General features: G+C 36.8%; 1 protein-coding gene and 1 pseudogene across 15 annotated transcripts in view; one reads left to right on the forward strand and one right to left on the reverse strand.

The window, feature by feature from the left end:
• Positions 1-23,870, reverse strand: part of WNK1 (WNK lysine deficient protein kinase 1) — a 148,974-nt gene that overhangs the window by 108,817 nt on the left and 16,287 nt on the right. The gene's annotated exons all lie outside the window — the stretch shown is intronic.
• LOC118999883 (60S ribosomal protein L10a-like) lies at positions 15,856-22,812 on the forward strand (annotated as a pseudogene).

A 23,870-nucleotide genomic window follows, 5' to 3' on the forward strand; every position in this document is an offset into this window, starting at 1 on the left:
TTTTTTCTTCAGCCCTTAATTTCAGTATTTTCTAAAGTAGCAATCCTATACCTTCCTATTGCTTATTTTATTAGACCCAAAAACAAACATTCCAAGTAAATTGAAATGTTTGAAACAATGTTTGAATGACTGAAACAATAAGACTGGTTATCATTAACTAAACCCAAAATATTCACTTAATTATCTAACATGTATGCATTAAAAAAAAAAACCTAGCCTTCAAGTCCTATTAACATTTAAATAAAGGTCAGTAGCATTTTATTTTTAACAATATTCAAAGTTTCACTACTAAATTAAGATCTCATATGGTAAGTATACATATCAAAATGTGGGTGGAGAGAAGTACCTGCAATTCCTTGATTAAAATATTTTAGGTTGATATTGGAGGCCCTCCTCCTTATCATTTTCTGCACCACACTGACTTAGCAAAAACCTGGTTACCTATTCCATATTTCAAAGTGATACTAATTGCTGGGTGTTGGGATATAGAAATAAAAACTTGTCTTCAGACACGGAGAAGAGCAGTTTGAAACATGCTTTCCAATGAAGCATGGGTATGAGATAATATTAAGAGAAAAAAATTTGTAATTTCAAAAGAAAGGCATCATATAAAAATTACTTAAGTCTGGCATATCTATCTCTCATAAACCCATATAGTCAAACAATAACTTAAATATATCACTTGTTTTTGTACTTCTAAAAACTTTTATCTACCAGATATTTTTTGCCTTTTCATCTATAGGTAACTATTTTTCTTTTGAAAACTTCAGAATAATTAGAGATTTAAAGCCTAGGGAAAGTTGAAAAAATAACTAATAGAAGCAAAATTAATGGTTCTCCTGCAAAAACTCTTAACTGTCAACAAGAATAAAAAAAGATTAACAGAGATTTTAAGATGTTTTGAAATATAATATGAAAAATAAAAATGAATTTTTATGTAGCCAAATCAACAGAGTAAAATGCTAATACAAATTTCTTTTATGACCTTCCAATCTGGTACCCTTAGAAAGGAATTGGGCCCATTCCACAGAAAAGAAAGTCTGTTATTTCAATTTTCTTCAATAGGTCAATAGATGGGGGTGAAGGGAGAGCAAAGGAACCTTTAAAAAAACATTGTTTTCCTTGCTCCTCCAATGAATCTTGTAAGAACTATTCTGAAATAGTACTAGTTTCAGAAGGACAAAAAAAGTCATCAAAAGAATAGTATAAAGAGCATGGTTGTTCAAGGAACTCCTCCTTCCATTCATTCTCAGCAATCTGGCTCATCTTTATTTATATTTCATTTATTAATCAAAAGGCTGTATCAAAATGTCAAGAAAATATGATCTACTTACATAAGGCAGATGTGTACTAATTTACACAGTTTTATCATTAACCAATGTCCACTCCATCCCCAAATCTGGGCCATAAATATGTAAATGTTTGCTGCCTAAGAGATTCTTCTGTCCACTCCTCTCTTCTAGAGGGGCACAAAATCTAAAAATATCATATTTGAAATATGTAATTCAAAAATATCTAGAATTTTGCAAATAAACAAAGCTTTATATTAATGCTAAAAATATAGCAGGTACTTATAGCTGCATAAAAAAAGACAGTAAACACATTTAGTACTATTAGAAAATGGCCAACTATTTTCACTAAATGATTTACAATATCCATTACAAAACTCACAACACTCACTACTTAGCCATTCAAATAAACTCAAATATATTTTATTGAAGTAGATTAGATTACTTGAATGTGAAGGAAATTAACTGAGGGGAGTAAACTCTAATAGGTAACAACTTACACTAAAACTTTGTAAAGAAACCAAAAGGCCCAGAAGGGCACAAGAAGGAAAGTTGACTGTAAATGAGAACAAAGATGGAAAAATTCTTGTTCATTATAAGGAATAAAATTTTATAGACAAATATTAACTCTCCAAAGACAACTGTTAACTCTGCAGAGAATAGAGAAAACAATTTCCAAAGTTTTTTGAATGGGGCAATGAAGGTTTGCCAAAGACAAGAACAACAAAGCAGAACTAAAAAACTCAAAATGGAGTTCTTAATACTGGAACTTAGTGGGTTATCCTATTAAGAGTCTGTCACCACAAGAAAGCATATGTGGTGGGCACACAACACAAACACAGAATCTCATCTAAGAAATTTAGATGAGACCCTGATACAACTGTTTCATTTTGCTCAGGAAAGAAATCAATAGGAGTTTCCAGCCAAGATGGAAGTGTAGGTAGATATGCTTCACTTCCTAGCACAACCAAAAGATGGGTAACAGCCAATTTAAAAAACAAAAAACAACCTGAACTGCCAGAAAATCAAATTGAATAGAAGTCTGACAACCAAGGAGTTGAAAAAACATTCATCCAGATTGGTAGGAGGGGCAGAAACAGGAAGCCATGATGGACAGGATGCCCAGTGAGGTGGCTGGAGGACTGGGCAAATACCACATTCATGTGCAGATAAACCAGGAGGAACAACTGGTGAATGAAACAGACCTTGTAACTTACGGTTCCTGCACAGGAAAAAAAAAAGCCTCAAAACCTCTAGCTGTAAAAATCTATGAGGGTTGCAGCATCAGGAAAAATTCCCACTCTCACAGGAGAGTGTCTTGGAAGGGTCCACAGGGTCCTAAAACATGCACAAGCCAACCCACCTGGAAATCAGCACTAAGGCAGCAAGCACTGAAAGGGTACAATTTGCTTGTGGGTAATGGGGGAAGTGACTGAAAGTGGGCTGAGAACTGAGTAAGTGGCATTGTTCCCTCACTGACCCCTCCCCCAAATACTTTGTCAACACTGCAAAGTGGGTTGCCCTGCCCTGGTGAATACCTAAGGCTCCGCCCCTTACAACAAAACAGGTATGCCAAGACAAAGAAATATGGTCCAACTGAAAGAACAGATCAAAACTCCCAAGAAAGTACTTAAATGATGAGGAGATGGCCAACCTATCAGATGCAGAGTTAAAAATACTGGTAATCAGAAATGATTGAGTTTGGTCACAAAATAAAAGGAGAAATAAAGGCTCTACAAAGAAACCGTAACTCAAACTGATTTGGAACAAAAGGAAAAAATAAATATCCAACTGGAACAGTATGAGGAAATGAGAATTCAAAAAAAATGAAGAGATGCTGAGAAACCCCTGGGACAACTTTCAACATTCCAACATCCGAATAATAAGGGTGCTAGAAGGAGAAGGGGAGGGGCAAGAAATTGAAAACTTATTTGATTAAAATAATGGAGGAATACTTCCCCAATCTGGTGAAGGAAATAGACATGCAAGTCCAGGAAGCTCAGAGGTCTACCATCAAGTAAGGTGGACCCAGATTATAAAGATATGCAGAAAATCTTAAAATCAGCTAGAGAAAAGGTGGGAATTATCTACAAAGAGTTGCCTTAAGACTCTCAGCTGATTTCTCACAAGAAACCTTGCAGGCAAGAAGTGGCTAGAAAGAAGTATTCAAGGTCATGAAGGGCAAGGACCTACATTCAAGATTACTCTACCCAGCAAAGCTGTCATTCAGAATGGAAGGGTAAAGTGCTTCCCAGATAAGGCAAAGCTAAAGGAGTTCATCATCACCAACCATTATTGCATGAAATGTTAAAGGGACTTATGTAAGAAAAAGATCAAAACTATGAAGAGTAAAATGATAACAAACTCATACTAACAACTGAACCTAAAATACAAAGCAAAAACAAACTAAGCAAACAACTACAACAGGAACAGAATCATAGAAATGGAAATCACATGGAGGGTTATCAGTGGGGAGAGGAAGAATGGGGGGAAAAGGGACAGGGAATAGGAAGCATAATTGGTAGATACAAAATAGACAGGAGGAGGTAAAAATAGTATAGGAAATGGAGAAGTCAAAGAGCTTATATGTACAAACCATGGGGACATGAACTAAGTCAGGGGAAAGGATGCTGGGGGGAGGTGGGGTGGAGAGAGATAAGGGAGAGAAAAAAATGTGACAACTGTAACAGCATAATCAATAAAATATATTTTAAAAAGGAAATCAATAAAATAAAGTAGTATATAAGAAAAAATGCATTCACTTTTCAGTCTACCTAACAAGGTATATTCACTTAAGGAAATAAAAACAAAACAAAGTTTTTTAATTTTTTTTTAAAAAAGAGAGGATTCCAAATATAACAAATGCATTTATATTAACTTTAAGTATCAATACTATGTCAACTTTTCTTCTAGAATTCTCTCCTAATCAGCTCAATCTTAACCTCTTCCTCTTTCCCATACCCACTTGGGAGACAAGAAAGAAATATTTCCATTTTACAGGGAGACCCAGAATACTGTAAGCAGTAAGATTTGAAGAATCAAGAAAAACAAAAAGCCTGATTTGCACCAGTGCATCTGCCTTAACAAACTTTTACATCAAGAATAAACACTTGACATATTTATGCTTGACAAAATCTGACTAGTTTAATGTAATATTTTACTAATTGTGGAACTCAAATTAATATTTCTTTGAAATGAATATAAAGTGGCTCCTTTCTCCCTTTCCCCATAGCTAGCCACTGTTTGGAATATGGCACTTATCACTCCCGTGTATATTTTTGTAGTTTTGTAACTTATATACACATTCATGAGTGATACACTGTACTGTTTTAAATATTTTGACTTTATGTAAATGCTATCTCTGAACTTTTTTTCAATCTTATTTTGCTTATGATCTTTTTATATTTTTCAGTCTTTTTTTGTAAATTTATTTATCTTTACAGGGGAAGGGAAGGAGAGAGGGAGAGAAAGATCAATGTATGGTTGGTTGCCTCTTGTGCATCCCCTGCTGGGAATTGGCCTGCAACCTAGGCATGTGCCCTGACTGGGAATCAAACCGCGATCCTTTAGTTCACAGGCCCGCACTCAATCCATTGAGCTACACCAGCCAGGGTTGCTTATGATCTTTTTAAATGAACTAATTTCCTATCCCAACAGATAAAGCTACCCTCAGAGTATACTTGACTAAATAAAACATACATAGTTGTCAGAAAAGCAGCAAAAGCAGGTTACTATGGCTATTCAAAGTAACCATTATTTATCAAATTATAGGTTAAAATTCATAAAAACTAACCACTGAATTAACATATTTTTAGAAGCTGTTTATCCATTGGTGGGGGAAATATGTACATTTTCTTTTATCTAAATCTTGTTCATAATTTTCAAAATATGGGTATTGTGGAGGAAAGCTGATTTCTTGAACATATTCACCTAAATTTACAAAATTAGATATGACTGCATTTTATATATAGACTTGGGCTGGCTAGAAATTTTTTCTGAGGAAAAGCAGTACATCAGTTGCTGCTTCAGAAGTATCTTGTTTACTACCCATCTAAGCAATGAAGTTTAAGTTTATGTAGAATCATAATACCTTCACTTAGAAACAAATATAATTCCCCAGTTCTAACCATTAAATCCTGTCATTTAACCTCTAACTGCCATAAGAGATCAGTTCAAATCCCCTATACTTCCAGACTTATATTCAAAGAGTAAATGAAAATTAAGGAAAGGATTTTTTTCTATTGCCTTCTTGTATTTCTAGATAAAAAAAATCTTTAAAAAGCTAAATAAAAGAAATTAATAAAAATAATAAAGATAAATTTCTTAAAACAATATGCAATATGAAAGCAAATATAGATTAAGAACCAGGCAACCAGTGGAACCCCCAATAACTGTGCTAACCAATGCAGTTTCAAGCTTTTGTTAAACACTGACAGCTAATAATGATAATAACATATACTGATTCCCTAATACTTGCTGGTGCTGTACATAGTATCAACACAGGTAAACCTAATAACATCCCTGTGAGGTACGTACTGTTATTATGCTCTGTTTAAGGAAGGAGACAGAGACACAAGTGAATCACCATTAAAAAGTAGCAAAGCCAAGACAAGATAGAATCACAACCCATCTTGATCTAGAGTCTGTGCTCTTTTCATTATACATCATCACCTACGAAATAAGGGAAATAGTATTATTTTTTAAAACAATTCTTAAAATGTTAGATTTCAAAATAAAATTTAGGGTAATCACTTGAACAGTAGTAACAAATATATAATATACAGACCACTAGGAATAAAAAATGCATAAAAGATGCCCTAGCTGGTGTAGCTCAGTGGATTGAGCACGGGCCTGCGAACTAAGGGATAGCAGTTCGATTCCCAGTCAGGGTACATGCCTGGGTTGCAGGCCAGTTCCCAGCAGGGGACACACGAGAGGCAACCATACATTGATATTTCACTCCCTCTCTCCTTCCCTTCCCCTCTAAAGATAAATAAATAAAATCTTTAAAAATAAATAAATATAATGACAAAAACATTTTAAGAAATGCATAAAAGAAAATCAGGCTAAAGAAAGGCAGAAATAAACACTTAGAAAACATCAAGAAGGATAACTCCAAACATATCAATTATCACTATGAATGTGCAGAGAGATGCCTCTAAAGTTCTATATTAAATAGAGACCTTGGAATAGACTTTGTTTTTTCCCTCTTTTAAATCTAGCTAAGAAACACATATAAATTAAAATGATGCAGGACGCAAAAATAAATGAGATAAATGCTAATAAAAGAATGACTATATGAAAAATGGAATTTAAGTAAAAAACTGAGATTGCATATTTTATATTTATGAAAGGTACAATTTATTCAAGTACAGTAAGCCCTCACTTAATGTAATAAATAGGTTCTGTCACTTTAACTGAAACAACATATAACAAAACTAATTTTACTATAGGTTAATTGATACAAATAAGAGTTAATTTCTTATGGCATCTTATCAACATTAGAACAAAACTACAATGAAGAAAATGACATTATTTGAGGACCTGCTATATAAGGAACACTCCTAGAGCATCCAAGCTCAGATGAACACAGACAATGCACGGCTGGGCCCAGCTCCACAGAAAATCTACTATATAAGGCAACCCTGTGAAAACTAGGAGACTAGCAGATCTACCTAATAAAAGAAACAAACTCAGAGAGGTAGCCAAAACAAAAAGATACAGAAATATGTCCCAAAGGAAACACATCAAAACTCCAAAAAAAGAACTGAATGAAATGGAGGCAAGCAATCTACCAGATAAGAGTTCAAAACACTAGTTCTAAGAATGCTTAATGAACTTAGCGAAAGAATAGATGAACTCAGAACTTCAACAAAGAGATAGTAAACATAAAAAAAGGACACCAAAATCATTAAAAAAGAACAAGTTACAAATGAAGAATACACCAGAAGAAATCACCAAAGAGTAGATGAAACAGAGGATTGAATCAGCAATTTAGAAGACAAGGCGCAGAAAACACACAATCAGAAGAGCAAAAAAAAAAAAAAAAGGAAAGAAAGAAAAAAAAAAAGAATAGAGAAATTGAGAATAGTTTAAGGAATCTCTGGAACAACTCCAACCATACTAATGTTCGCATCATAGGGGTACCACAAGGAGAAGAGACAAAGAAGTTGAATAGCTATTTAAAAAAATGATGGACCACTTCCCTAACCTGGTGAAGGAAATAGACACAAAAGTTTGGGTGGCACAAAGTCCCTAACGAGATGAACACAAAGAGGCCCACACCAAGATACATCATAATTAAAATGCAAAAGGTTAAAGATAAAGAGAGAATCTTAAAAGCATCAAGAGAAAATCAGTTAGTTATCCACAAGGGAACTCCCATAAGATTATCGGCTGATTTCTCAACAGAAACTTTGCAGGCCAGAAATGGTTGGCGTGAAATATTCAAAGTGATAGAGAGCAAGGAACTGCAACCAAGATTACTATACCCAAGAAAATTGCCATTAAGAATTCAAGGAGAGATAAAGAGCTTCTCAAACGAGAAAAGGCTAAAGGAGATTATCACCACCAAACCAGTATTATAAGAAATGATAAAGAGATTTCTTAAAGAGAAAAATGGAGTAGGGGATTATAAATACGAATAAAATGGCAGTAGCTACCTACCTATTGATAATTACTTTAAATGTAAATGGATTAAATATTCCAATCAAAAGACAAAGGGGTAGCAGAATGGATAATAAAAGAGCATTTCATCTCAAAGCAGCGGAATATATATTCTTTTCCAGGACACATGTACAATTTTCCAGGATAGTCCATGTTAGGCCACAAAACAAGTTTCAATAAGCTTAAGAAGACTAAAATTATATCAAGGATCTTATCTAACCATGATGGTATGAAAAAAGAAATCAATGACAAGAAGCTGAAAAACATATAAACATAGATTAAATAACAAGCCACTAAACAATGAATGGGTTAACAATGAGATCAAGAAAGGAATCAAGACACCTTGAGCCAAAATATATAAAGAACTCATACAACTTAATACCAATATATAAAATTGTATATATCTCTAATTCAAAAATGGGGAGAAGACCTGAATAGACATTTCTCCAGAGAGGATATACAGATGCCTAACAGACATATGAAAAGTTGATCAATGTCACTTATCATCAGAGAAATACATATTGAAACCAGAAAGAGATTATCACTTCACACCTGTCAGAATGGCTATCATCAATATATCAATAGAAAGTACTGAATGAAGATGTGGAAAAAAGGGAATACTCTTACATGGTTAGTATTCCCTTTTGCAAATAATACTGCCATTGCAAATTGGTACTGCCACTACAGAAAAGTCTAGAGATGCCTCAAAAAATTAAAAATAAAACTGCCTTATCACCCAACAATTCCATTTCTGGCTATTTAACCAAAGAAATCCAAAACAGTAATTCTACAAGACATATGAACTCCTGTGTTCTGCAGCATTATTTATAATAGCAAGGAATATGGAAATATCCTAAGTGTCCATTGATAAACAAATGGTTAAAAACGTTGTGGTACTGAACAGTAAAATGACAACAAACTCACAACTATCAACAAACTAACCTAAAAAAAAAGAAAAACGAAAAAAAAAACTAAGCAAACAACTAAGATAGGAACAGAATCAGAGAAATGGACATTACATGAAGAGTTTTCATTGGGGAGGAGAGAAACATGGGGGAAAGGGAAGAAGAAGCATAATGGGTAGGCATAAAATAGAAGAGAGGTCAAAATTGGTATAGGAAACACAGAATTCAAAGAACTTATATGTACAACCCACGGACATGAACTAAGGGGGTGATGCTGGAGGGCTGGGGGGTACAGGGCAGAAGAGGATTGAAGGGGAAAAATTGGGAAAACCACAATAACATAATCAATAAAATATACTTTTAAAAAGTTGTGGTACATATATACAAGGAAATATTATTTGGCCATAAGAAAGAATAATACCATTTGTCAGACCATAGATGGATCAAGGGGATATTATGCTAAGTGAAGTAAGTCAGACAAAGAAAGACAAACACCATATGATTTTACTTATATGAGGAATCTAAAGAACAAAATAAACAAAACAGAAACAGACTCAGAGATACAGAAAACAAAGTGATGGCTGTCAGTTGGGAGGGGGAGTTTGGAGATCAGGCGAAAAAAATGAAGGGATTAAGAAGTACAATCTGCAAGTTATAAAACAGAGGGATGTAAAGTACAGCATACAGTCAATAACAGTGTAATCACTATGTATGTTGTCAGGTGGGTACTAGACCTATCAGGGAGATCACTTCATAAGTTGTATAAATGTCTAACCACTATGCTGAACACCTGAAACTAATATTCAGTTGGCAAAAAAAATCCTTATGTTTTTTTATAAATGGTTATCTATAAAGTAAAACACATTTTTCTATTTTCACCAATAACTTTATTAAGTTATTTTGAGTATGTTAGCTATCTCCTACATGGTTGGACCGCTGATCCATGGTTGGATCAAATAATATCTCAATTTGATCACTGACAACTTTGACTGGTCTACCCAACTGTGGAGTATCATCCACCAAGAAATATCCAGAAAGAAACTTCACAAACCACTTTCGACACACTCAGTCACCTTCTCCACACACTGCATAAATCGTTTTTTGTTTCAGTTACATTTGCACCTTTCTTGAAATAATAAAGCTTAATATTCCAAAAATTTGCACATTTTCTTCCACCTTTAATATTAAAATGGCTACACAAAAATTTTGATGCATGCTGATATGATAGCTATCACAATACACTCTAACAAACTGGTTTCCAATGAAGTTAAAGAAAACTAAGCACTACTAGAGCAATCGCACACAAAAAAATAAATGAAGTTTTTGGTCAACCCAATATAATATTGACTGTTGACTGTAATTGAAAAATAAAAATTTGAAAAAGTCAAACTAATGAAGAATATAAATATATATAAATACGTGCTTAGAAAATTTCACCTGCTTTTTTAATGCGGCTACTAAAAAATTTAAATATATATGTGGTACACACATGTTATTAGAATGCTGATTTAAAACATTTGCATTTTAATTAATTTATGTAGATAAAAACATTATGGTTTTAATTTGCATCTCTGATGATTAGTAACTTATGATAGAGTCTCTCACTACAATTTTATTTCCATCATGTTTTCCTCGGATTTTAATTAGATTTCTAAATTCTAATCAATTTCACAAATTTGGAAATCCCAAAATTGTATATTCACTGATACACAACAAAACCCCATGAGGATATCCAATTTTAAAAATATTATTCCACCAACCCTGGCTGGGTAACTCAGTTTCTTAAAGCATCACCCTGATACACCAAGATCGCAGGTTCAATTCCCAGTCAGGGCACATGCAAGAAGCAAAATTGAATGCAGAAATAAGTGAACAACAAATCGACATTTCTCTCTCTCTCTCTTTCTCTCTCTCTCTCTCTCTCTCTCTCTCTCTCTCTGCCCAGTTCCTCTGTCTCTGTAAAATCAATAAAGAAAATCTAAAAAATATATATTATTCCACCAAATAGTTCCCTTGGTTCTCTCATCTATAGATACGAATGACAACATACTAAGTATGGGATTACTCAGACAATGTAATGAGATGAAGTACTATAGAAGTAAGTGGCACTGTTTGAGACTAGCTAGATTAAGTAGTTAGGAAGGTCACTGCTTCAATTATTTTCTCACAGAACTCGGGATTCAAAGCCTCAAACAAATGATAATTAGGTCCTGAACTTTTAGTGTCACTTTAAACAAAACCCCAGAGGTTAAGTTACAATATCAAGTTTAATAATGACTTACAATTATATAAAATTTACACCATACTATGAGCATACTGCATTTTTTGTTATTTCTTTGTTATTTAAAATAATTCAGTCAAGTACACAAGTGATCAGTTTCAGATGAGGTAAAAGGCTCAGAATTTAGGTGAGCAGGATGACCACGGTCATACAAGTATTAGGCGTAGGTTAACACGGCTTGCCTCCTCACACAACCACATCGAAATTACAACTAAAATACAGAACAAACAACCACCCAGACCATCAGAAACTGAGTTGACTGGAAGTCTGACAACTACAAAATTAAAGAAACCACATCCATCCAGCAGGGGCAGAGACATGGAATGACCTGGTTTCCACATCCACATGTGGTGGCTAAAAATTTGGGAGGGATATCTTGGGAAGTAGGAGTCCCAGCCCCACCCAAGGCACTCCAGCCCAGGGTTCCAGTGCTAGGAAGATAAGTCCCCATAACTTCTGGCTGCAAAAAACAGTGTAGATTGGGTTGGTGGAAGCAATTCCCCTTAAAGAACCCAAACATGGACTCACCTACTCAGACTCACTCTGAGCTCTAGCACCAGGGTGGCAGCTTGAAAGGCACCCCAGTGGCATACAGGAATGAACTGAGTATCTGGCATCAAGGAGGGATCTGGGGAACAGCTTTCTCCTAGACAGAAAAGGTAGGCAAAGGGCCACTGTTCCTTTCTAGTCCTCCCTGCCACAGAGCCACAAAACTGGCAGGTGCTGTATCTGACACTTTAACAACCTGACAAACACTGTTTGCCCTGCCCTGGAGATCCCCAGAGATTCCATCCCACCTACCTTACAGAAAAGCACCCAAGCTGCTTTTCTGTATTGATGGCGGTCTTGGCTCATGCTTCACAACTTCCTAAATCCTATCAAACAAAAAACAGCCAGTCTCCGTGAGCCCCTAGCCTCAACACTTCTTGCTAAGGGGCCCCAGGTATGGCACTACCAGCAACCAGCCTAGATTTACAATTTGGCTTCGCCTGGGAATCTCCAAGCCCAGCATAAGTTGCAACCATCTCAGATTGCCTTACAGCTCAGGCAGGATGGGCCTGGGGCAAAACATAGGTGGGGGCTGACCCTGGCCTGCACCACTCAGGAAACCCAGAGCCTGCACACCAAGTGGACAGCTAAAGACCATGTCGGAGCACCACCACCTAGCTCCTGCACAGCTGATCCTCCATAGAAGGTGGAGGCTAGTGTTCAGTGGTCAAAGCCAGTCCCTGCGGCTGAATAGTCTTGCTAAATCCCTCCCACTGACCTGCTAACAGCAATCAGGGCTCAATTACAAGAGAAGTGTGTACTCAGCCCACATGAAGGGAGCACCTTAGGTACCCACTTTGGTGATATATGAGGCTATGCCACTGGACCCTATAGAACACCTACTACATTAGGCTTCACTATCAACACACGCAGTCAAAACAGATGTACCTAATACATAGAAACAAACACAGGGAGGCTGCCAAAATGAGCAAAGAAACATGGCCCAAATGAAATAACAGATCAAAACTCCAGAAAAAGAACTAAACAAAATGGAGATAAGCAATCTATCAGATGTACAGTTGAAAACACTGGTTATAAGGATGCTTAAGGAACTTAGCAAGGACCTCAACAACATAAAAAAGCTTCAGTCGGAAACAAAGGATACACTAATTAATATAAAGAACAATTTACAGGGAAACAACAGTAGAGTGGATGAAGCCAAGAATCAAATCAATGACCTGGAACACAAGGAAGCAAAAATAACCAATTAGAACAACAAGAAGAAAAAAAAGAATCCAAAAAAAAAAAATGAGGATAGTTTAAGCAGACTCTGGGACAACTTCAGGCATTCCAACATTCACATCATAGGGGTGCCAGAAGGAGAAGAGAAAGAGCAAGAAATTGCTAATCTATTTGAAGAAATAGTGAAAGAAAACTTACCTAAGATAAACATGCAAATCCAGGAATCACAGAGAGTCCCAAATAAGATAGATGGAAAGAGGCCCACTTCAAGACATATCATAATTAAAATGCTAATGGTGAAAGATAAAGAAAGAATCTCAAAAACAGCAAGAGAAAAGGAGTTAGTTACCTACAGAGGAATTCCATGACACTGTCATCTGATTTCTCAAAAGAAATGCTGTAGGCTAAAAGGGATTGGCAAAAAATACTCAAAGTCATGAAAAGCAGGGACCGACAGCCAAGAGTACTCTACCCAGCAAAGGTATCATTTGGAATCCAAGAAGGAGAGAAAAAGGACTTCCCAGACATGAAAAAAGTAAAGGAGCTCATGATCACCAAACCATTATTATATGAAATGTTAAAGGGACTTATTTAAGAAAAAGACAAAACTATGAATAAAATGGCAATAAATATTTATCTATCAACAATTGAATGTAAAAAACAAACTAAGCAAACAAGAACAGAGACAGAATTATGGATAGGGAGAATGTTTTGATGGCTGCAGATGGGAGGGGTGTGTGGGGGAATGGGTGAAGAGGTGAGTGCATTAAGAAGTACAAATAGGTAGCTACAGAACAGCCATGGGGATGTAAAGTACAGTATAGGAAATGGACTAACCCAAGAACTTATATGCATGACGCCTGGACATGAACAATGGTGGGGGGGATTGCTGGAGGGGCTGGGAGGGGCTGGGCAGAGGGGGGCAAAGGGAGAAAATTGGGACAACTGTAATAGCATAATCTCCAAAATATAATTAAAAATAAAACAAAATAAAAAGAACAAATCCCTTAAGAACTCAATCCCTTAAAATTCAAAGGAATCTGACAAAACTAGAAGATTGGCAAGATTTTTAACAAAATTTATCATCATGGTTATAACACAAAAGCAAAACTCATTTAAATTAACTACAAAATACCTTTCAAAAACTCAAATCCAAAAAGGTGCTTACCAAGTTTAGCCCCACTGATTTGGTACAGCTAATGCCAGTATTGTTTATTAATAAGGGACTAAATAATAAAAAGCAGAAATAAAACTAACCAATCATTAAATTATCTACGTTGAACTTTACATACATCTAATTTAAAGTATTGTTTAAAATCATCATCATTTGTTCCTCTTAAGAATTAACACTGTTCAGAGCTTGTATTCTGATTAATAAATAATGGCAGGAGCTAAAATTCAAATAGCTGCTGTACCATCATTTTGTGGCAAGTATTTAATCTTGCTGCTTAATTTAACTAGTTAAGTAAAAAGGGGATCTAATTTTAAGTTTATACTCTAAATAAAGTATTTTTCAAAGAGTGGATTGTAAATAACCTTTTTTTTCAATGAAACAGAACAGAAAACATAACTCATCACGAGTAAGTAATTTGTGACACTTTTGTCTTTTTATGTGTGCATGTACTAGGTCATACCATAAAATTTATTTCTGAGAATGTGTCTCACTTAAAGTTTGAAAGCTACTGCAAAGTAGTCTATCTAGGGCAAATCTACTATATTAGTAATTAGTGAAGTGTTAGAGGAAATCAGACTGAATCAAAGTAAAAATCCTCCTTTTTGACTGTTCAGGTGATAAGCTGGAAAGATCCTTAAATATAATTCTACCACTCACTTTACTAGTAAGAAAATACATTTACCCAAGGTCATTATTCTATAGTGAGCATTAGAACCAAGCCTCCCATTCTAAATCTTTTTGCACTAAATTGGGCCATAGAAAGGCATTAAAAAAACACAAAACTCCAGTATCAGTGTTTAGGTGCTAATTCTGAATTTCTTATTTTGGTTTCTAACAACCAAAAGAAATTGCATTTTAACACAGGGAACCACTTCCTTAAGTACTATTGTACCAGATTAATGACCATACCAGCTCTGCCATTAAAAGCTTTTTCCAGCTAGTTACTTGGTACTTAGCTTTTTATGGCACTTTTCTTTTCACATTATGATCAGCAGTGCATGCAATATACTACCTTTAGGAATGCAACACACTGCTTTTGAAAATGCATCACTGGGGCTATAATTTAACTAACATTTTCTAAATTTCTATATTCTGTCTAAATTTTAAAAGCAAAGTACTATAAAAATCTAAATAAGAGTATACTTTGCAATCTATGTATCTCATTCGGTATTAAAACTAGAAATATTTTAGGTCTCATTTAAAACAGTGAAACTTTGAAGTTTATGGCAAAATTCATTCCCATCTCTTCACAAATAAATCTTTACCAAAAACTGAAGAGAAGAAGCATGTAAGGACTAAAGTCTAAATAAAGATGATTTCTGTACAAAGAGGTAAAAAAAAGTTAAACACTGCCAGTGGGAGCAGATTATCACTGCTTCATAAATGAAGCAGATTTATTTCTATATCCTCTCCTAATATCCATAATAGCCATAACATTTCTTGCAAAGAACCCCAAAAAGGTACCTTAAATTATTTCTATAAAGAACTTTGTTTACACTTAAACCATTCTGTTAATGATTACCAACAAATTTCCAGATTTTAAAATTACTAAACATTGGAAATGACATAAGAGGGGACTGGCTGAAAGAAGGTGAAGGGATTAGCTAAAGAACATATATGAATGACCCACAGACACAGACAACAGTGTAGGGACTGCCTGAACGAATGGGTGGTAGGGCTGGATGGAGGGGGGCAAATGGGAGCATTGGGACAACTGTAATAGCATAAACAATAAAATAGTTAGTGAAAAAGAAAAAACACTGAAAATGTCAGATATGAAGTTATTTCTTCTGACTTCTGAGACTAACGATGACTACTCAAATCAGTGAAGTACCTAATAATTTCAAACAAATTCAGAGAAGAGGAAATAGAGCCTGACTGAGGTAAAGTATTCTTCACACCCAAAGAAGAGAAAATGTCTTAGTTACTCTTTATTTCTCAAACCTGCAGTATACAGTAGTAGAGACATTTAAAAATCCAATATTTTCATTCCACAGTTCAATCAATTCACAGAATTACACATGAATTTTTCTTTTAGAAGACTAAGGGAATTTATAAATAACTCTATGTGTGTTAAGACTATATTCGTAAATTATATTCACAACAATACAACCTTGATTGTTTTCCCAAATGGAAATTCTAAATCTGAAGCAAGTATCACTCATATGCTAAATGAGCTGCCAAAGTTCACTTACCAATTATTCCAAAATACAATGAAAGACAAATACCATATGATCTCACCTGTAAGTGGAACCTAATCAACAAAACAAACAAGCAAGCAAAATATAACCAGAAACATTGAAATTAAAGACAAACTGACAGTAACCAGAGGGAAGATGGGAGGAGATAATAGGGGTAGGGGGGAGGGCTTTCAGGCACAACTATAAAGGACACATGGACAAAACCAAAGCAGGGTAGGACCAAGGGTGGGAAGTAGGGATGGCTGCGGTTGGCTGAGAGGTGAGGGGTATAGAAACAACTGTACTAAAAAAATAAAATAAAATAAGCTGAGAGTATTATTCAACTCTTGAGAAAAGGTAACAATATGATCATCACTGTTAAGAGAAATACAGCTTAAGTAGCAGTTGTAACAGAAAAGAATGCTATCCTCCTGAACTGAGGGGATTGAGGGCGGCAGTGGGAATCAGACTTCATCCATTATTTCAAGAATATAAACCTAATGGTTCTTTTCTTAAAATCTTTCATTATTCCCATACCTTGGTTATGTTAATATCTTTAAAAAAATGAACATGTCCTACCCCATATTATTTTATTAAGTCATTTACAATCTCAAGCACTAATCAGAAATGTTAGCAAGATGTTTCCTTCCAATTTTTAGAAATCACAGTTTTTTAAATATTTTATTTATTTATTTTTAGATAGAGGGAAACATCAATATGTAGTTGCCTCTCACGTGCCCCCTGCTGGGGGCCTGGCCTGCAACCCAGGCATCTGCCCTGACCAGGAATCGAACTGGCCACCCTTTGCTCTGCAGGCCGGCACTCAATCCACTGAGCTACACCAGCCAGGATTGAAATCACTTTTTAACAACAAATTATTCACCTAGTGTGATAGTCAAGTAGTAACAATGTTAACTTTTCCAGGTTTATGATCTATTTAATATCTAATTTTTAAAAATCTTACCTCTAGCATATCTGCACAAATCTTAACATCTCTGCAAGTTTTGTTAAACATTTCAAGCATCAAATCTAAATATTAAATACTATATAATAGGAGATCTCCCGGCCAAGATGGAGGCGTAGATGGAAACACTGTGCCTCCTCGCACAACCAAGTTTAAAAACAACAAAGTTTTAGTAACAAAAACACAAGCAAACACAGAAAATTGAACTATACGGAAGTTCGACAACAATGAACTGTTCCGCCAAACCAGTAAGAGGGGCAGAGCCAATGACTGGAGGAGCAGGGTTGGACAGGAAAAGTCAGCCAGACTGACCCCAGGGACCCAGGCTCGTGGACAGTGGTTGGCAGATCGCAGGTGTGGGGTTGCAACGGGCGAACCCAGTGAGGGTGCAAGGCAGCAGGCTGACCATGTTCACACATTCGCGCACAGATAAACCAGGCAAAGGAGTGAGCGGTGAGACCAACCACGCAGGCCCCAGGGGCAGGAAGCAGCAGAGGGGACTGCCATTGTCCCTCTTTGACCCCGCCCCCACATACAGCGCCACAACCCAGCGACTGAGTTGCCCCACCCTGGTGAACACCTAGAGCTATGCCCTTCATATGTAACAGGTGTGAACAGACCAAAACATCCTGGCTCAAGAACTCAAAGCCCCAGAGTCGATAACTCTAAGCAACCAAGAAAGAGTCAAACTATCAGATGCACAGTTCAAAACACTGGTGATCAGGATGCTCACAGAACTGGTTGATTTTACTCACAAATTAGAGGAAAAAAAGAAGGCTAAACTAATTGAAACTAAGGGAAATGCACAGGAAACCAATAGTGATGGAAAGGAACCTGGACTCAAATCAAGGGAGTGGACCAGAAGGAAGAAAAAAATGACCAAACAGAAAAGAATGAAGAAATAAGAATTCAAAAAAATGAGGAGAGGCTTAGGAACCTTCCGGACATCTTTAAATGTTCCAACATCCGAATTATAGGGGTACTAGAAGGGGAAGAGGAAGAGCAACAAGTGGAAAAGTTATTTTGAACAAATAATAATGGAGAACTTCCCCAATCTGGCAAAGGAAACATACTTCCAGGAAATCCAGGAAGCACGAAGAGTCCCAAAGAAGTTGGACCCAAGAAGGAACACACCAAGGCACATCATAATTACACTAGCCAAGATGAAAATCCCAGAAGAGAATTTTCTAGAATTGAGATGAAAGAGACAAGATGAAAGAGAGAATCTAGTACAAGATGAAAAGAGAGAATCCTAAAAGCAGCAAGAGATACGTGGACAGTCACCTACAAAGGAGCTCCCATCAGACTGTGAGCGGATTTCTCCAAAGAAACCTTACAGGCAAGAAGGGTCTGGAAAAAAGTATTCCAAGTCATGAAATCCAAAGACCTACATCCAAGATTGCTCTATCCAGCAAAGCTTTCATTTGGAATGGAAGGGCAGATAAAGTGTTTCTCAGATAAGATCAAATGCAAGGAGTTCATCATCACCAAGCCCTTATTATATGAAATGTTAAAGGGACTTATCTAAGAAAAAGAAGATAAAAAATACAAACAGTGAAAGGACAGCAAACTCACAGTTACTAACAACCACACCTAAAACAAAAGCAAACTGGAGACTTCCACCAAGATGGAGGCATAGGTGGAAACACTGTGCCTTCTCCCACAACCAAGTTTGAATACAACAAAGGTTTGGAGAACAAAGACACAGCTACAAAACAGAAAACTGAATTATATGGAAGTCCGACAACCACTAACCGTTCAATGGGGACGGTAAGAGGGGCGGCGCCAGCAGCGGAGCAGGGTCAGGCAGGACAGATCTCCTGACCTAGGTGCGCAAGTGGCCCGGACCCAGTTAGGGTGTGGGGCAGACTGACCACAGTCGCACATTCGAGCACAGTGAGACGGACCACACAGGCCCCAGGGGGCGAGGGCTGACGGCAGTGGCACACTCGCATGCAGTGGGACGAAATGCACAGGCCTGGTGACGGTGGCAGCTGCTGCACCTGTGGGGGCCGCGGCAGGGGGACGGCAGAAGGGACGCCATTGCTCCTCTCTGACCCCGCCCCCACATACAGTGTCACAACCCAGCGACTGAGTTGCCCTGTTCTAGTGAACACTTTAGGGCTCTGATCCTGCTACGTAACAGGCACAAACAGCCCAAAAGATGGTGCAAGAAGAACTCAAAGTCCCAGAGCCAATAACTCTAAGCGACCGAGAAATTGCCAGCTTCTCAGAAGCACAATCCAAGACACTGTTTATCAGGATGCTCACAGAACTGGTAGATTATAGTCACAAATTAGAGGAACATATGAAGGCTAAACTAATTGAAATGAAGGGAGGTGTCCAGGAAACCAATAGTGATGGAAAGGAAACGGGGACTCAAATCAATAGAATGGACCAGAAGGAAGAACAAAACATCCAACCAGAAAGGAATGATGAAATGAGAATTCAAAAAAATGAGGAGAGGCTTAGGAAGCTCCAGGACATCTTTAAACATTCCAACATCCGGATTATAGGGGTACCAGAAGGGGGAAAGAAACAGCCACGAGTGGAAAACTTATTTGAACAAATAATAAAGGAGAACTTCCCCACTCTAGCAAAGGAAATAGACTTCCAGGAAATCCAGGAAGCTCAGAGAGTGCCAAAGAAGTTGAACCCAAGAAGGAACACACCAAGGCATATCATAATTACATTAGCCAAGACCAAAATGAAGGAGAGAATCCTAGAAGCAGCAAGGGATAAGGGGACAGTCACCTACAAAGGAGTACCCATCAGACTGTCAGCGGATTTCTCAAAAGAGACCTTACAGGCAAGAAGGGGCTGGAAAGAAGTATTCCAAGTCATGAAATCCAAAGACCTACAGCCAAGATTGCTTTACCCAGCAAAACTTTCATTTAGAATGGAAGGACAGATAAAGTGCTTCTCAGATAAGGTCAAGTTCAAGGAGTTCATCATCACCAAGTCCTTATTATATGAAATGCTAAAGGGACTTATATAAGGAAAAGAAGATGAAAAATATGAACAGTGAAAGGGCAGCAAACTCACAGTTATTAACAACCACACCTAAAACAAAAGCAAACCAAGAGGACAGCTAGATCAGGAGTGGAACCATAGAAATGAAGAACACATGGAGGGTTAGCAACAGGGGAGTGGGAGGAGGAGAAGAGGGGAGAAGGTACAGAGAATAAGTAGCATAGACAGTAGGTAGAAAATAGATAGGGGGGAGGGCAAGAATAGTATGGGAAATATAGAATCTAAAGAACTTGAGACACGTGGACATAAACTAAAGGAGGGGGGAGTGGTGGGGGAGGGGTGTGCAGGGTGGAGGGGCATGAAGTGGGGAAATAGAACAACTGTAATGGCATAATCAATAAAATATATTTTAAACAATAATAAATAAATAAATAAATAAAACTCTAAAAAAACAACAACCCTATAATAGCCCTCCTCTTCTGGTATCCACAGCTCAAGTAAACAGTTTAAACAATTTAACCCTAATTATAAGCAAAGATGTGAAATCACTTAAGTTGGAAGGTAATTTTAACGTAGTTTAAATCATTAAGAAACCATGAGCCAGATTTTTATCTATCTAGAGGACTAAATACGAAGTTAGGCTTGATATCCTTCTAAAGCAACTAATAAGGTATCTATCTCCAAAAGTTTTGAACTGTTCAGTTATATCTACCTGTGGCTTCAGCTCAAAATTAAACATCACTCACAACTTAATTTAATAGTACAATTCTGCCATATCTCAACAGGACGCAATTACAAATTTAAAAATATTGTAAATTTCTGGAAGCTAAACAGCCTAAAGTTTCCTACGTCTGTGGTAAATTATTTTTTAAAATAGCTACCATGTAATATTAATATTTTTTCATTGAGCAACTACAATAAACTGTAATACTAAATATTTACCACTTGTCATTTCAAAAGAAATACCATACTTTACAGCAAGCTTAGATTTCACTACTTCTCTTCAAGTATTAATATTGTAATACTTAAAAAATTACACAGTTGGGTAATAATTCCACGGGTAGACTACACCTAGCGCTATCTCAAAATCCTAGGAGACTATCTTTGGCTAAAATAACACAACTATCTAATTCCAAAACAAAATCTTGTATTTCATACAGAAATAAATCTAACTCCTCAGCTATTTAAAAACTTCAAATGAAAAGCACACATGATGACTGATTTTATCAAATGAGAATAGTAACTAAATGTAACAATGTACATAATGGAATGAGTATAACTATATGCACATAATTCTCAACAAATCACAAAACAATAGTAGTAAAGCGTCATTTATTTAGTCCAGTTTTTTATCTGCAACACTTCTGAATGAGCATCTACTCTGTGTGCCTAGGTATTTGTAAACATTTTAGTCAACAATTACAACTCAAACACAGGACTACTGGTTAATTTTTCTGTATTTACTAAGCCAAAGAAGACAATCTGAAAAGGCTTCACGTACTGCATGATCTCAACTACGTGACATTCTGGAAAAGGCAAGGCAATGGAAACAGTAACAAAGCTTAATGGCTGTCAAGGGTAAGGGTAAGGGTAAGAGAATTAATATGATGTATCAATGAAGGTTCATCCTTGGTTAAAAAAATTTTACTATTTTGGTGAATGATGTTGATAACGCGGGAGGCTGAGGCCAGCATGTGGGAGAGAGCAGGGGGTATGTGGGAAACCTCTGTATCTCCCTCACAACTTTACTGTAAACTAAAACTGCTCTAAAAAAATCTATCTTGTTCTTTTCCTGTTTTTGAGACACGAGGAACCATAAGCAGCAAAGTCTGCTGAGACACCCTCTTTAAAGTGGTGAGAAGATCCTGCATGGGAACCAACCTAAGTGCCAGAAAGTTTTTGGAGAGGGTGGATCTCTAGACCAGCTTGAAGAATAGTGATCCTTGGAAGGACAAACACTTCCTGGTCACCGTCAGCCTTAAATCCACTTCCAGCCCCAAGTTCTCTGTATGTGCTGTGGGGGACCAGCAGCACTATGAGGAGGCCAAGGCCCTGGATTTACAAATTGAGGCATTGAAGAAACTCGGCAAGAATAAGAAACTGGTCAAGAGGCTGGCCAAGAAGTATGATACCATTTTGGCTTTAGAGTCTCTGATCAAGCAGATCCCACAAATCCTGGGCCCAGGCCTGAATAAGGCTGATAAGTTCCCTTCCTTGATGACCCACTATAAGCAATGGTGGCCAAAGTCATTCAAGTGAAATCCACCAGCAAATTCCAGATGAAGAAGGAACTGTGTCCAGCTGTGGCTGTTGGCCATGTGAAGATGACAGATGATGAGATTGTGTACAACATCCACTTAAGTTGTCAATTTTCTAGTGTCATTGCTACAAAGAATGGGCAGAACATCTGGGTTTTACACATGAAGAGCACCATGGGCAAGCCCCAGTGTCTGTACTAAAGCACAGCTTAATAAACCACATTGCTATAATTTAAAAAGAAAATTAAGTATTATGAACAGAAGAGTATTGCATTGCTAACAGTCAATTCCAAGCTCTGAAAAAGATTTGCAAAAAATATAACAAAGGAACATTAATTTCATGTGAAGAATTTATGAAAGCCCTGACCTGTGTGGCTCAGTTGGTTGGGCATTGTCCTGCAAAGCGAAAGGTTGCTGGTTGGATTCCCAGTCAGGGTATAGACCTGGGTTATGTGTTCAGTCCCCAGTCGGGGCATATTAGAGAGGCAACTGATCAATGTTTCTCTCTTACAATGATGTTTTTCTTGCTTTCTCCCTCTCTTCCCTCCTCTAAAAATAAATAAAATGTTTAAAAAATAAATTTATGAAAACTGATTAGGACAGAAAAGCACCTCAAATCAAACAAATTGTATCAAAAAACAAAAGATATACAATTTGTTATCAAGCATATGGAAGAAAGTTCTAAAGAAATAAAATATAAACCAATGAGAAATTTTTAAAGATAATATTGACAAATGGGCACTGAAATAAGAACTCTCTCGGGTCACTGAAAATACACATCAGCGTATTTCTTTTGGAAAACACTGTGACAGTATGTAAAAAGTATTTAAATGTTCATACTCTTAGAATCAATAAATCCATTTCTGAAATTTAATCCTAAGAAAATAGTTCTAAATCAGGGGTGTCCAACCTTTTGGCATCTCTGGGCCACACTGGAAGAAGAAGAGTTGTCTTGGGCCACACATTAAATACACAAACATTAATGAAAACTGATGAGCAAAATAAAAGTTTTAAGTAAATTTGATTTTATGTTGGGCCACATTCATAGCCATCCTGGGCTGCATGTAGTCCACAGGCTGCGAGCTAGACACTGTTTGAAACAGTGAAATCTGGGGTAGTAACTGTGTTAGGCAATAGATAAACTGCTTTCCCCTTTTCCAAACCTTTGTAGTCCCTAATCTTGGGGTCTTTTGTGTTATTTTACAACCAGCAATTAGAAGACAATTTCCTCAGCTAGCTTCTGTTAAAGAAAGCTCAGGCCCAAAGAGAAGGGTTCAGCTGGACTCTGAACCCAGAGGTAAGGGATGGAAGGAATGAAAGAAGTTTTGAGAGAAACTGGGGGAAAAGAAGAAAGAGATGTATCAATACCCTTAACCCCACTGAGAGTTGCGGGGTGGTGTGGGGAGTGGGGGGCAGGTAACAGAGACAATAATGGTGAGAATTTTGTTT

This window comes from Sturnira hondurensis, unplaced genomic scaffold (assembly GCF_014824575.4).
Source record: "Sturnira hondurensis isolate 20B ecotype Veracruz unplaced genomic scaffold, ASM1482457v3 Scaffold0015509, whole genome shotgun sequence".
NCBI classification, from domain to species: Eukaryota; Metazoa; Chordata; class Mammalia; order Chiroptera; family Phyllostomidae; genus Sturnira; species Sturnira hondurensis.